Below are 13,840 nucleotides of genomic sequence, written 5' to 3'. Positions count from 1 at the left end.
GGAGTTTATAGTCTTAGATTAAAGCATCCCCTAGATCACAGGCAATGTTAATGGAGTGATGCATTTTCACTGGAAACCAGATGGGAGCACATCACAACAGAACAAAACATCATTGGCTCCAGTAATGGGCAGGGCTCTGCTATTGCCATGCAAAACAGAAAACATCTCCATAATAAATGACTCTCAGATGAAGGGAGAGTAACAGCAAAGCAACAGGAAAGGAGCGGAGGAAGCAAATGAGTATTTCCTCTGTATTTAAGTCAAATCTACAACGGCAGAAAACCGTTGTAAAGCAACAGAAATAGAGTTGTGTATATTACTTTTTTTAATTCCGGACCCCAAGACGAAATGAGCAGGAGAAGTTACAGTATTTTTTATGGGTGTGTTCTTTGTCTTCAATAGCTGTTAATCTCTTTGTTAATGTCGCCCACACATCCTGAACAGTTCTCAGGTATCTCATGTGTACACTTCACCTTCACCCACTGCCCTAGAAGCTCCAGTATATAGTTTGACAACACCAACACAGAAAGGAAAAGCAGTCTTTCTGTTCACTCCTGTGCCAGCGCTGACAGCTCCACATGTTACAGTGGAGGACGGCTTGATCTGAATCTGAAATCCAAACTGGCTTTGTGACAGGCGATGTGAGGATCTAAGCAGTGCTGCCGTTGCCATTTAAGGGATACTAAACTTTGATGCAGTGCGGCACCGATCTCACATGTGTTGGGGCCACCCAAAAATTCTGAACAGTCACTCCTCGATATTAACTTTTCCACTCAGGCAAATCAGGACCTGAAATAGAGTAACATTATATGTGCAAATACATTGCACATTTCTAAATTCGTAGCAGACCTCATGGTCCTTTCAAAGCATTAATCAAACCGGACATGATATTAGTTCAGTTTGCTGCACGCTGTGACTGAGATACTATGTTTTTTGTACACACAGACTTACATTTATCTGGCACTGTTATCTTGCTCTTAATAAGAGTTACTGTAGATAGCACATGGACGGGGGGTCTTGCTGCGCATACAGCTGCTCCACATCTGGAACTTAATATAAACATCATGGCCAATAAAATCATTCCATTTCCTTAATTACTATTCCTGTCATTTCCGCACTAAATGAAAAGTTATTAATTCGGGGCCAACACAAACACGCCTCTCCAACACGAGGAGCTGCTCCTGAAGCGTCGCCACCCTGACTACAGGCCGCTGTCACTGGACTGGAACCACAAGCTCCTGCCTCGCTGTTTGTGTGAATGTGTAAACGTGAGAGAGTGTGTGTGTGTGTGTGTGTGTGTGTGTGTGTGTGGGGAACACAGGCCAAGGCGCTGCAGACATGAATGGAACACAGGATGGCGTCTTGTTTTCCGTCCCGTCCAAATGTTCCCACTGGTGCCAGAACATTCACGACAGGCGCAACCCGTCCCGTCTCATCTCTCCTCCCCCTCGGCACCATTGCTCTTGTTCCTTTGCTGCTTCTCTGCGTTAAACTCACGCCCTGCCACCTTGTTCTCCACCCCATTCATACCACTCTTCCCCTACATCCATTCTCTCCTTTGTTCTCCTCCAAAAGCTGGTCCCGTCCATGGATAGCAGGCTTGTTAATGGGACATATTAAGTACCATCCTTCTGTAATGTTGCCAAAATACTTGGTATGCCCTAAATGAGTAATTACAATCTCTTGCAGAGTCATATGTCATCAAGCTAATTTCCAGCTGAGGCATTCCTCACAGTCCATCATTACCCGCCGTCCCTTGCAGTCAAAATGTGTCCCATTGATTTGCTGCTCAAGACATATCCAAAGGGCATGGATGAATGGAGTTAACATAGAGCTATTATTTGGATGGGAGTCCTCGTAAAGACGCCTGACACCCAGCATCTCTGCGTGGACACAAATGGCCGTGTATGCGCTTCCCCTGGAGGCAGAATAACGCCAATATTGCACAGATTGTGAAGAATATGATTTGACACGCTACTAGCTGGTCTGATTTTCAACGGAAGCCATTCGGAGAGGAAGAGGATTCGGTGAGCGACACGTATACTTGCACTGAAGACGCATGTGTGCACTCAAATACCACCAGTTTTGTTGTCAATGCTTTTGCTCCACCACACACAATTAAAGTCCCAATTAAAGGCCATTATGGGTTTTCCACTAGCAGCAACCACAGGGAGAGCAGCTCCACGGTTCGTACATTGCGGGCACACAGATGTCTCCTGTGTTGCCATCCAAAGGAACTCAGACTGATCCACGAACTTTATGATCATAATTACTGATCAGAATTAAAGTGCAACAACAATATAAACTCGGAGGACGCAATAAAAAAATAAAAAAAAGTCTGAGAGATTCCGGTAAAACGAGCCAAGTGGGACTATCAGAGAGGATGTGTTTGTGAGATGTTCATCCTGAGATATAGTATGAAAGTAAACTGAGTGACTGAAGCCATTCTCCTCCAGGCCTTTAAACTCTCATTTACCACAAGAGGGAGACATTTCCCTGATAGTTCACCAGAAATGACCCGGTCCTACAGAACCAGAGTGGGTATATTAATAAAAAGTGTATTCTTACTTATACACTTGTGTTTCCGTATTCCACAGCCACAGTCACCAACAGATTTGAGTTCTCACCACAGATGAAAGCGCTGGGCTCCGTATCTGCTGCAAAGCATCTCCTCACCACCATGCCCACACACACAAGTTCAACCCGAGTGCCTTCCCCTGAGCGTGGCCCAAAAGCATCATGGGTTTCTGCTTCTGAGTTCCCATCCTCCTTCCCAGTGACCTAAATGAGAGAGTGAAGTTCTCACTTGGCCAAACAATACGCTGTTGTAGAGGGCTTGAGATAAGAAGTGGCCAGTCAACAGCTTCCGGCCATGCAGCTGTTTGGGCCAACAGTCTTTCTTATCTGTCCCCGACCTGACACGCAAAATCAGTTGCAAGATCAAATAACCTCACACAGACACACACACACACGTTTCCAAATTCATGTTGGCACGCACACACACACATGCAAAGTGAATCCCATTCCCACCCAATGTTGTGCTCTGAGAATTTACACGATGGAAAAAAACGGCTCCTTTTATCTCCAGTTCAAAGCAATGGATCTAATTCCAAATCAGATGATGAAACCCCCTGTGCCAAATATCTAAAACAAGTGTCAACAACAACAACACCACGGAAATGCAGAGATAAAACTTTCTTTGTGGTCAGCATGGTTTATTCTCTGAATCCTTAAGGCTTAAAGGCTGCTTTTATATTCGTCGTTAACTCATCTTATTTATTTTTTAAGCAGAAAATTGCAATTTAGTCGTTCAGAATTTTCCCCTGGGAATTGTGTCAAAGCACGATTTGCAATGTAAGAAAATGAAACGATTAAATCATGTCGTAACATTTGTAGTTTGCAAACAAATTTGCAAACACAACAAAATCTAAAATTGAGGTTCAAAGTTCCTTCTTGAAGATTAAAAACAGCTGAGACACAGAAAACTCACCATTTAGAGCTTTCCCTCATACATACAAATAATTATTACTGTACATATCATATATAAAAGGACATTTCAAATCAACTGGGAATAAGTCCATGAACATGATGAAGATCACATCAAAAAGGTCCAGAACGAGAATATCTTGATAGAACATTGGTCCAGCTTTGACATCTGGTATTTGGTTAAAAAAAACAGAATCCTTCTCTGAATGTAGTCACCGCTATCCATGGATGAATCATGTGGAATTACACTTTGGTGAACACAACACACTAATAGGATAATATTATACACCACTTAAAGTTGAAAATGGCACATTAGCAATGGAAGTGTAATCCCCAAAAAACTGAAACGTTCAAATGAATATCTTCCTTTGAGTCACTGATTGCAATGACTCATACTAATAATTATTTATTAATTTATATAATTAAAACATTTAATAGGAAGCACATATTTCTGCAATGTCTTACTGTGAAAATGAGCTGTCACTTTTTTACATTTTTGGCTTTCGACAAGATAGACAGGGCACATGGGGAGAGAGAAAGGGGAATGAAGTAGGTCAAAGGTCCTTGAGGATATTTCAGTTACGTTGGCATCCTGTTTGTATACTTTGTGTGTTTTAGTTTGTCTGATTATATGTGAGCTATACTCAAACGTGGCCAGGTGTGTAGATGTTGTCTTGTGTCGTGTTTTAGCCAATGAAAAAATATATATAAAAAAAAGAACGGAGGAGGAGGAAGCCATTGCATCACCTAATTCGTGCACAAATGCATTCGGTCACCTTGCACAGGAAGGGGAGGAGTCTCCAAACAGTGACGGCTGGTGGACAGGTGAGGAAACGCAGGCCGGAGACGACGAGAGAGGTTAACGCCGCACGAAGAAAAGATGAATCAGATCAAGAGGCAGAGGAGGAAAGAGAGGAGGACGGCGCGATGGCATGCAACCAAACCATGACAACCAAACCCAATTAATGACAATTTGCTGGTGCGAGAACAGGCTGAACAAAAAGAAGTAAGTGTCGACATTTTCCAGTGTGGTATTGGCACCATTTGGCCCATGGAGTCGTCTGTGGGCGACTCGCAGTCATTAAAAGCAGACGCACACGTGGGAGTGCTGAGCGGCACGGGGAAAACAATGACGGATATTCCAGAGTCGATGAACTGTCCCGGCCAGACAATCAGCAGTGATGTAGGGTCATGTGTGTGAATGAATGAGGTGTTTTCCCCTAGTGTGGGCCATAATCTGACCCTCTCGGGACGGAGGAGCAGGCAGGAGTGCTGCGGAAAATGTCCGGCGTGAATTCAGACCGGGGGGGTCCCTTTCTAAATCTTGTCCATACAATGAATAAAAACACGGGAATGAAGTGAAGGAGTAAAAAAAGGGATTTGGAGAAACAGACGAATGAAAAGGAAAGAAACGGAGCGCATTAGGCGGAACAAGCTTCAGCCGTGTGTAAACAGAGCATAGAAACCAGATATGGCCAATCCTGAAGGTAATATACAGAGAGAATGCGTTTAGCAGAGTCCATTAAAGCCAAAAGCCTCTGAGGGAACGCTTTCTCGCCAGACACGGAGCTCTGATGGAGGTAGCCAAGACACTCTAACTCCAGGTTAGCCTCTCACTCTGAGTAATGGACCGGGGTGTTTGCAGACTCCCATGGCCCCTCGCGAGCCCCCATGATGAAGTTAGAGCGGCAGCAGGCAGCGCTACAGCAGAGGGAGAGAACGAGCCGGTGCCCGTCTCCTGTTGCTGTTGAATGTAATTTCGGATCGTATTGCAGCGGAAGCACAACTGACAGAGGAGGAATCTATCGAATTCAGCTCAGACATCACAATAATATTGAGTCTTGTTTATAAACACACAGTCCGGATGCTTCGGGAGCATCATTCGTTTGAAGCACGGGGGCGTCGGCGTTCCTGAGAGCAAACCCGAGAAGGGGTGTTTGACACGGCTGCTTCTAAAATGTATTGGGCGAACAAAAACAGCTGGGTATGGATAGGCAGACATTCCCCCTGGAGCTCTGTATCAATCGGGTTATGGGATTGATAAAACGTTCATACGTTTTATTTGTTAGTGCGACACCAAGACATGTAATACTTCAATATTTAGATTTGTGAAGAAGACTCTCGAATGGAAATATTAAAGGTTTATGACAAGAAGAAATCATGATAATTTCCTTCAAATGACGGCACTATACATGAGAAGCGAATTCATCCTGAGCGGCGCGTGAAATTTGTTTTCCAGATTTCCAGAGAGTCATTAGAGATCATCCTAATCAACGTCCGCACAACGTTTCATGGCAATCCGTCCGACAGACATTTCAGGGCCGGCCCCCATGCTGATGTTACCGCCCACACGAGAAGCGTGGCCTAAAACGAGGTCGATTAACCTTCACCTGATAAACAGGACACATCCTCCCTTCCCTTTCTTGTCATTCATTGCATCCCCATGTCTTTTCCTCTGCGGTTAACCGACTCTTGGCTCGTTCCTCCAGTGCGACGCCATCGCTATTATAATGCCATCATCCCTGCCTGCCAAGCCATAGAGAATGATGTCACTTCCACCCTCGGTCACAGTGGTTTGGGTTTGGCCACTGGTGCATGTGACAACTTGTGCCCTACTAGGAAGCCCTGAAGCTTCCAACTTGGCAACCGGCCACCACATCCACACCCTCTCTCAGTTTCAGAGCAAGACACCCTCTGATGCAGCCGTGTGTTGTGTATGCTGTGTCTTTATTTCTACTTGGGCTCACTTTAATGCTTCCATGTTGAATATCCTCCCTCCCCCCAGTCGGTCCTCTTTCCGTCACGCTGTACATGGTCTCCACTCCTGTCATTTACCCCGTGGCTTTGTAGTGGTGTTGCGAGGCGGAAAGGAGCCGGGCAGGGCCAGGCGCAGGCCCAGCGGTGGCTGATGTATGGCTTCTGGAGAGGAAACACAGCGCAGGCGATGAGAGAATGTGGAAATGTACGCATGGCACGATGCCCGCTGGGCCCGGCCCACTCTGCACTGTGTTTAGAGGCGGCCTTTCTTTCTTCCCGTGCCAGGTGGGCGGGGGATGAAAGAGGGCACTGGGAGGCTGGTGGGTGGACAAAGGCCTGGGATCAAACAGCAGAGGGTGGGGGTTGTGTGAGGGTCAATTAACTGGACGGTTTTAATTCATATGTGATTCATTACATATGAATGTAATGAATCACATCCCTCAGTTAGTGTTCAACAGCTCTGCTTTTGGATTATTACTGAGGCTATTAAAATGTTTGATGCTGTGTTTCATTTCCACTCAAAATGACAAGCAACATCTGAAAGGGAAAATATATCCCGCGCTGCTTCTCCTAAACGGAAGACGCTTGTTAACGTGAGGTATTTATAGTCAGTTGTGTTTTAAAGAGCTACTCCAGCTAGCGAAGGACATTCTATGAAATACACCGCTTTTTCGGCATGACCAACGTCTGTAATTTGCCCGTCACCAGCGTCACTGTCCAAACTATGATTCTGCATACTGTGCTTGAGGTTGGGAATTTCACATACATACTTGTATTGTGACTAAGAGCGGGGGCAGATGCATTTGTTGTCCCCGTAGCGTCTCATTATCCGAGCCCTTCTCGTGTGGCTTCTCGGCGGGGAACCCCGGCCCAGAGGCAGCGGTGAGGATGGGACAAACCAACCACCACTCACAGGCTCCGGCCGGATGGGGAGGGAAGGAGATGACACTCGTCATTTGGAGGTTTGGGTCTGAATGCTTACTAACGAGGGACTTAACTGTCCCAGCTGTCTTTTGCGCCCATGCCTCAGGACATAAAGGAGGAGAATGAGGTGTAAAAATACATAAATTAGTAAGAAATACAGCCAAGAAGAGGGAAGCTGACAGAAGAGCCTGACTAAAATATGCATAAATTCAGTCTATGAAAAGAGACGTCATCTTGTGGGAATGGATTATGACAGTGACAGATTGGATTATGGTGGAGAGGAATTCAGCTTTATTACATCCTCAACTAATAAAAATTAACCATTAAGTCAGTTCAAAGATTCCTACAAGAGGTCAAAGATGAATTATGGCAATAATTTTGCCTGAAGAAGTTCAAACATTAAAGCCGCTCTTATCAATATTTGTAGATAAACAATGGATCGCATTATTATGTGGCCTTCAGTTTGAAAGGGTCACTCAAAATATGAAGTTATAGAGAATTATGACCCAACTCTGCATTTTCCCTCAACTACAATTGTACGTGTTTCCAGAGAAAAAGCAACGAGCAACGTACCGACCCGACGTTCCCAGCACCAAGAGGGAGACAAAGTTAGCGACTAGCTAGCGAACACAGTGGAGCACCGTATCTTCTAGATGTATATTTTCACAAAAATGCAACTATTTACGAACAATACATCAACTTAAAAGGTTTCTGCCGCCCCCAGGTGGCCAAACAGGAATTACTGCAGGTTTCAAATCTGCACAATCCCAAAACACTTGATGTTGTGTTTCGGAGGGAATAACATGAGTGACGGAAATGTTAGTGTCCGTCAGTGATTGAAACCAGACATTGTTTCGGGGATTTCTGGTTGTCCCTCTGAAATTAAAGTTCAGGTTTCATGTTTGAAAGACGACCATATTTCATGGAGAAAGCCATGGTTTGGAATACACAATCAATGTAATTTTGGTCTTTCTCTGCTATGCGCTCTCGCCGCCTCGTTTACAGTTGAATGCAAAAGCTTTATTGGTTCAGTTGTTCCTGTGCCGAGGCGGCGGGGCCTTGCCAGTCGTCGTGGTTGCTATAAAAACTAATCATTTCAATTTCCTTGTATCTTATTTCATCCATGTACTTTAATCACAGTCTATGGGAGGCGCCAATGTTTCCCCATGAGTGGCGTCTGCTAAAGAGAGTAGAAGTTCAGAGCGGGCCGTTTTCGGCTGGCACTTGGGCAGAGACATCCATACTACTGTATTTAATGACCGCGCTGGAGTTCAGGCGATTAGAGCTCATCCTGGAGGAGCTGCGTGCCCTTTTGATCTTGGAATCCTGCAAATGAAGTCAAGGGGAGAGACAGAGACGAATCACCTGCGGTTTTGGAAATCACTTAGAATGGACTGGCTTTCCAAACTGATAGGGGGTGAAAAAGGTTTGATCTTTGCTAGATATGCCGCTTCACAGGGAGGAGAGATAGGGCCCTGTCTTTCTGCAAGTGTGTGGGGGGTAAAACATGAAAAAAAAAGGGAAAGAGAGAGCATGTCTGGGGTTTCCTACACATGGATTCTTCAACATGAAAACATATGCAACACTAAAACAATGTAAGCACGAGGCGCTGTGGCAGTCTTGGGCCAGTGAAGAATTATGGCCTCCGTCTGCTCCATTAATTAACAGCCATTCAGACAGGAAACCAGAGCCAGCACTCCAGTCTGCTTTCATGCCTCATCCCATTTGCCTGCAGAAACCTCATTTTTCATTATTTACTGTATCACTTCCAGACTGATGATCATCAATATTCTGTAAATTAAGGGAGGTGGGGAGGGGAGGGGGCGGCGAAATCTTTTTGGAAAGGGTTTGAAGTGCATTTTGCTGCTGAAATATTGGCCCGCGGTCCGTGTTGTTAGCGGACCCCTCAGTGGGCTGTCACAGCGGGACATTAAAAGGGCGGCCTTGTACAGCGACACGTCCAGGCGTAACAATAATGAACCTCGGGGACTCTTGAGAGCGGGAGGAAAGTGGACGCAAGTGTTTTATGATCTGGCAGCGCCGCGGACAAAGCAAATAATCGCCAGACACAGAGGAGCAGGTAGTTTCACTTAACCTCTGCTCAGGGCTGCGAGCCAACTTAACTGGAAGCACATGGCTGCTGAGCGCTTCGACGGAGGGAGAGAGGCGGGGAGAGAGACTGAGTATCCCTATCAACCGACCCGCCAATTAAAGATCCTTCACGGTGCCGAGGTGCAAGACGGCGTCCGACCTAATGACACTGTTATCCCGCAGTAGCTCGGCCTTTGATGACACGTACAAGCCGACTGTAGGCAGTTACTCGGCTTACCCTGCAAGCGGTAACGCACAGAAGACTTGTGGAAGTCACAACTCTGGAAGATGTACCTGCATGGTGAAATGGAGTATACATCTCGTGGACTGTGGTCTTCTGTTTACTGGATGTCTGTGGCCTGTGGCTTTGTCTCCCCCCGCCCCCATTAGTGTGTTTGGTGTTTGTTCGCATACCGACTGGCCCTACGGTAAATGCTGCTTATCGGTCGGCCACTCATGAGGGCACCGCAGCCGCAGAAACCCCTGAGAGGGTGTAGGATGGATGAGATGTATACATCAGGGCAAGTGAGAGAAAGTGCCTGTGCAGGGATGCAACGAGGCGTACACACACACACACACACACACATATACGTATATGTGTGCAACTAGGACGGCATTGCGCGATGATGCTGCGCGTGAACGGGTCAAGCCCGCCGGCAGTGACCATCCCTCTCACCGGGCCGGCAGCCGCCCAGGTTGACTTCTCCTCGGGCCAAGCGCCACTATCAGGTTCCCCCATGTGGTTCCACTTAGACCGCCAGGGGCTCCAGCTCCAGTCTGCAGACAGCCTCTCGGGCTACAGGGCGGGAGCGGTGAGGGGACGGGCCCACTGACTGGATCAGGCTCAATAACCCACATTGCGGCACACACCTCATCGCTAGCAACCGGTGCCTCCTGGCCTCTTTGGGTGAATATTTCCACTGACCGTTACTTAGAATAACAAGATAGGAAAAATAAAGCCAGTATGGTTATTATTTTGATTGTATATATAAATTAAATAATAATAAAAAACTACATCTGATTTGGATGAAAATGCAGTTTCTTTCTTTATTCAGACAACAATTCAGTTATGAGTTATGATTTATGAGACCGATGCACACTTGGTGGTGAAGCTACAGCTTTCTTGTGACACACCCGGCTCTATATGCTCCCAGCTCTTTCTGCCTCAGCACAGAGTAAAAGCCTGTACTTCTCTCCCAGCGTCCCTCCAACCCTCATTGTCCCCCCTCCACCACTTATAGCCTAACACGGTATATTTTTATTGATGAGACCTGACAGCGCCCCCAATTCCAATATAGCTTGGGACATTTGATACGTGCACCCCACCCTTAAAAAACGAAAAAAGAAGAGAAAAATGTACCTCGGTCTGCCTCTCTCAGTCTTGAGACTCCACTCCATAACAGCAGGCCCTAATTTCTCTTTCCAGTCATGGAATATGATAATTTTCTTATTTGCAAGAAATATCAATTGCTCAAGGCGGACACATAATCATTGGGGAGGAAAGGAGAAGCTACCTGTGTAATGTGCTTAACAGGCTAACCCATTTAGCCGCAGGCGCTGTTTGAAAATGAGAAAGTGCTGATGGTCAAAATCAATTTTCCCTGTGTCCAAATTACTCCCTGCCCGGCTTAGGATTTCACCTAAATGGCCAAACCTTAAAACACTGATACTAATTCTATCATATTAGAGCCTGGTCATAAAGTTGAAGTTATTGCTAATGCTATTTTGCTGTATTTATTGATGCAGTGAGATGACTCGAAGGACAGGCAGCAGAGAGTTCTTTTAGTGCCTTTGTGTTTGTGTGTGTGTGTGTGTGTGTGTGTGTGTGTGTGTGTGTGTGTGTGTGTGTCTGTGTGTGCAGATGCACATCACTACAATTGAATGCATTCACTGTACGTCAGGCTTTAACAATGTTTTATGATGTTTGTCGTATATGGTTTCACAAATCTCATATATCACGAGGAGAAAACGATACACACATATATATATATATATACTGTATTTATACGGAATGTATGTATGTATACGGTGTATATATACTGTATGTATATATATATATATAAATAAAAAAGGGTTGTTTTGTTGAAAGCTTCTCTTAAAAACAGTTAATCATCTTTATTTCCTGAGTTTCTTAGTAACTGCCAATAAATTAGTTTATTTGTAAATGGTAACATTTTAAGACATTTATTGGCATTTTGTGCTAATTTTAGTCAACATAAAAAACAAACATTTGGTCAATTAGGTTACGGCTTATAGCTGGGTAGCTTAGCTTAGCTTAGCATAAGGACTGGTAACAGCTAGCCTGGCTCAGTATAAAGTACCAAATAATTATTCCCAGCACCTCTTACATGCACTCTTCAATACCTCTTGTTTGTTTAACCCAGAGCCAGGCAAGCTTCCAGTCTTTATGCTAAGCTAAACGTAGCTAATTGTCACCTGGTTCTACCGCCATTTTTTTCAGTACAGAGTGAATAGTGTGTATTGGTCTTCTTTTCAGCAAGTAATTCTACAATAAGGGTGACAAAGCGTTTCCCATTGAGGCTTTGGGCCTCTGGCACAGCCTTTCTAGACATGAACAGCCTCTGAAGACCTGCGTGTTCAGACCGACCTGTCATTAATATTGTTGCATCAATGGCTGTTTTTTTTATCAATAACTTGTGATGCTCGCTCTAGAAAGGTGCTTCAGCATTTAAACAAACTTAATTCACCAACATGGATCCCCCAATGGATCTCTGCCTCAGTTCTTCCAATTATGAATCCAGCATCGTGACAGCTCTTTCCAGGAATTGTATTTTTGACTTTAACAGCATCTTCTGATCTCTATCTAGCTCAAGGACTGTATAATTAGTGGAAACATTCTTAGAAAGTTAAATGAGATGGTTGACCTTGACCATTTACTCAATTTTCAATTGGTTCCAGAAAATCTCTTCGTAGATTACTAGTTACATATAGTATAATCTCTTTTATTAAATAAATAGGAAACGTAACCTGTGAAATTTAAGTTTTTTTTATCTTGTCATGCACAATGTAAGACAAAGAGAGAAGATGTTCTCAATATAAATTCATATATCTTAATTCACCATAATCAGGATACTTTATTGAGCCCTTCTCTCTGGAAGAGTAAAGGGTACATCAAGTCTGTAAAAATCAGAACACCTCTTCTTTATTCTCACATATTTGTAGAATGTTCTTTATTTTTAAAAACCTCCCTGGGTTGAGGGACTTTGGTTTCAACCACTGACAGTATTAGGAGCTTTAAAAGCAAAGGTTGAACTCCATTAACAGCTGCAAGACCCGCGTTGTAGCTGTGATACGCCTTGGAATTGCTTGAAAGGATTCAGGACTTTGCTTGAGACTTGCTGGGACGGAGCCGACGGACTCGTCTTCCACCAAAAAGACTTAAAAGCAACTCTGGTTGGCACTATAGATCTGTGGATTCGGGGTCAGGTTGGCTTGTGGCCGTGGCCCGTCCACCTGGGCTAGCCACATCATAAACAACAGCTGTGCCTCAGGTCTGCTTCTGTATCAACATCACCACACTGGCCACTGGCTGGAGCCGCACATAGGTATTATATCCAGGGAGACTTCCTGCTGCAGGACAAACGCTCCAAACACAGAGGCCACGGTCCAGGAAGTCCGGTTCCACGCTCTGAAACCAAGACGTCCAACGGGGACGACAGAGGAAAGGATGACTCGGATGGCGTCTCAATGTGCGTTTGACTTATTCTATGTGAAGACGGTTTCAGTTTGCTGCTTCATTACAGCTCCCCTCACACTCTCCCTCTCTCTCTGAGCAAATCCCCCGAGTTGAGATAACATATCTGCAGCAGCTCTGGTTTATCTGCTGGGCCGCTGTCCGCTGCTCAGCTCACAGATCAGCTTAATAACCTTTGTCAGCTCTTTAGGCGTGAAGAAGGTGTATTGTAACCATTTGGGGAGAAACGGGCCGGCTTTCCCGATATTGACTCAAACGCAGCGAGGGGAGAAGGAGGGGAGGCGCGGAATAAAGTGACACTAATGGAGCATTGATGACAAAACAAGGCGCGCACAGGGACCACTTTCTAGCGTTTTTAATTCTTAATGCCGTCGCCTCGGGTTTCAACATGTCTTGGGCCGAGGCAGCTGCTCGCACCCGGACGGATCTGGCTCGAGGATTAGGATTTCTTCGGCGAGGAAATGGTCACGTGATTTACTGTTGCCGGAGAGGCGCTACAGGTGCCAGCGCCCGAGGAGGGAGGGATAAGATGACCGAGACCTCGTCTCTTTGGAACCACACCACGCTCCGGATTCAGCTCCATCGTGCCTGGGCCGAGAGACCGGAGCGTCACTCTATACTTTGAAAACACACTTTGATGGCAATTAAATATTAATACGGGGAATCATAGCCTGAGAGCTGTATCCACATTACACGGAGCATGCAAATCGCTCCAATCAGTGAGCCAACTGAAATAGCATCTGGAGAGCTGTATAAATAAGACTTTGGGTATCTTTAATATCATTAATTCCGACTAAACCAACTGCGGAGGGAAAAAAACAAAACAATATAAAACTGGGAAGCAATACCTGTAATTATCATTATTTT

The sequence above is a fragment of the Taurulus bubalis genome (genome assembly GCF_910589615.1).
Source record: "Taurulus bubalis genome assembly, chromosome: 4".
NCBI lineage: Eukaryota > Metazoa > Chordata > Actinopteri > Perciformes > Cottidae > Taurulus > Taurulus bubalis.
This window is presented reverse-complemented; position numbering follows the sequence as displayed.